General features: G+C 37.4%; 1 pseudogene; it reads right to left on the reverse strand.

Moving 5' to 3' along the window:
- Window positions 1-540: 540 nt before the first annotated feature.
- On the reverse strand, window positions 541-1460 carry LOC103729630 (annotated as a pseudogene).
- Between the last annotated feature and the right edge of the window lie 1439 nt (window positions 1461-2899).

The raw sequence follows: 2899 nt of genomic DNA on the forward strand, positions 1-2899 counted from the left end.
ATTCTTAAGGATACAACCTGGGTATAGAAGTAGCAAATAAGTCAAGCAGAGTAGAAAAGAAAACTTAGAAATTATGTTTTTTCCTTTGCAAGCAGGAGATCTAAAAACTGAAAAAGTTATAGGAAGACAGTCCAAAAAATCTTTTAGAAGAGTTATTGCAGCACAGAGAGGCAAAATTGAAGATATAACACTAAGCTATGAAGGTCCATATTGTTCAGAATGTAGGTGTCATTTTTTAGTTCTGCCTAGAGCCTTGTGAGGAAGAGGATGTATTATAAAATATCTTGATCAGTGTTGTGAAAACTATACAATAAACTGATTAGGCAGACCACTATGGTATCTTTTTTTTTTTTTTTTGAGACAGAGTCTTGAGTTCTAGCATTAAAGATGTGAGGCACCACACACATTAATTATGATATCTTGATCTGTGTTTCTAAATTTAAAGTATGCTCTTGCATTCTCTGACCAAATGAATTGGAACTAATGTCAAAAGTAGATCTCCCCTGGATTTGTAAGAAATATTTTTTCTTGGCATATCACTTAGTGACCACTCTGGGTCCCCTGTTTCATTGAAAGATTCTTCAGGGCACTTTTACCACTGCATTTCTCAAAGTATAAATCTAGGGATTTAACATTGACTCAGTAAGTAAAGGACACAGCCATGGCCTTGTCTATGGGGTAAGTGACCACTGGCTTCACGTATAAAAAATACAAGGCACAAAGAACAACACAACCACTGTGAAGTGGGAACTACATGTGGAGAGGGCTTTGTGCCTCCTTTCACAGCCATGAGATTTCAGGGAGCAGAGGATGACCACAAGCCATGAGAATAAGGAAAATGGTGAGACACATCACCCCACTGTTGAGAATGGCTAAGAGACCTAGAATGTGGGTGTCCATGCAGGTCAGTGTCAACAGTAGAAACAAGTCACACATAAAATGTTAAATGACATTGGGGTCACAGAAAGGTATGTGAAGCATGGAGAGAAGCTGCATGGTTGCATGCATGGATCCCCTGACAAAGCACCTACCACCATCATGACACACACCCAAGGATTCATCATGGCTGTGTAGTGCAGAGGCTTATTGATGGCCACATAGTGGTCATAGGTCATTATTATGAGTAGGATGATCCCCTCACCACAGGAAAAATGCCCTGCAAAGAGCTTTGTCATACAGCCTTCCAAGGTGACGACAGTCTTCCCAGAAAAAGAGTCCATAATCAACTTTGGAGCAATGACAGACAAATAAGTGACACCCATGAGGGACAGGGAAGTGAGGAAGTATTACATGGGGGATCTCAGACTCTGACTTACAGTTATAGTTACCATGATGAGTAAATTCCCCAACAGTGTGGCCAGGTACATGGTTAGAAACAAAGCAGAGAATATTGTCCTAAGTTCTGGATTCTCTGTAATTCCCAGAAGAATGATTTCAGTCACATTGTGTGGATTCTCCATTTGTTGTGTGCTGATGAAAGCATGGAATTTCCATGGAGGGTCTGCCAAGGGAATGGTATTGTTAACAAGTAAGGGAAATTGTTAATGAGCAATGTAGGTGAATGAAAGAATCATGGAACATCCTGTGAAAGTGAAAAATAATCTAACTTTTATAACAACCACCTAGTAACAGAAGAAATTTTAAATATTTATAAAAATTAACATATGTCATTTTGCACATTAACGCCTATCTGCTTATTTTAAAACAAGCATTTGAGTTTTCTTGTGCTGCATCTTAAGGGACATCTACACTCTGAGTTCAAAATCTATGCATAATCTTTCACCAACAAAACAAGAACTTAATATTACAACCAAATCTATTTGGATCAGACAGAAGTCATTTGTTACAAATATCAGATCAGTATATGATTTATCAGTTTTCAGTTATTCCTAGGGTCAAAGCAAGGAGAACAAATTATTAAAATGAGCAAAGACAAATGTTGGGCCCTTGGAGACCAGAGTTCAAATCCAAGCTTCACTATTTGCTTTATGGTGTGGACCATGTATTTAAAATTACATAGTATTTAAAATTCTCAAAACATTAGGAAGAACTACCAATAGTTTTTTTAAAAATTTCTTTAACACACAGTCAGACTCATAGAAGTTGCTGAGTGTGGCCAACCAACAGCACCCCCCCTCCCCCAGAGCAGCTCAAAAGCTTGGCCTTTGCTCTTAATTCCTGCTTTGCCAAGGCTGACACATAGTGCTTTGAACTGATCTCTTACTATTTGCATTTGCAAATTATTCTTTGTGAACTGTACTGAACCAGCAGACAGAAATGATATTTCTAAATTGTAAAATTTTAAATGTTATTAGTAATTCTGGGAAACATTAGAGCTGCCCTCAGGCCACCTGCATTTACTGCTGCTTCATATTGCCTCATGCACAGAGCAAGTAAATGTGAATAGGTGAAGAGAAGGTACAGTCTATGTTAACTTTGTAATTAAATAATTCTTACCTTGCCACTTTTCTTATGTTGTATGTTCTAAGCATCATACCATTTTTGAATAAAAATACCCATTTTCCAGGCATAGTGGTGCACACCTTTAATCCCAGCACTTGGGAGGCCGAGGCAGGCAGATATCTGTGAGTTCAAGGCCAACCTGGTCTACATAGTGAGTTCCAGGACAGCTGGGGCTACAGGGATACCCCATCTCAAAAAGACCAAAAAAAAAAACAAAAAACATTTGACACAAACTAATGAAATTTTCCAAGGAAAGGAATTTTCAAAATTATTTCTTTAATAACAAAAATAGAGTTCATATGTTTATTATTTACGATGCCAAGGCTTGCAATTTTACTTCCTTTAAAAGTTAATTATCCAAAATGCACTGTTGTCATGAACAAAATCCTATTACAGAGAAAGTTAATGGAAGTATTAATTACCTGTAAATTAAATT

This window comes from Nannospalax galili, unplaced genomic scaffold (assembly GCF_000622305.1).
Source record: "Nannospalax galili isolate Female #2095 unplaced genomic scaffold, S.galili_v1.0 scaffold593, whole genome shotgun sequence".
Classification (NCBI taxonomy): domain Eukaryota; kingdom Metazoa; phylum Chordata; class Mammalia; order Rodentia; family Spalacidae; genus Nannospalax; species Nannospalax galili.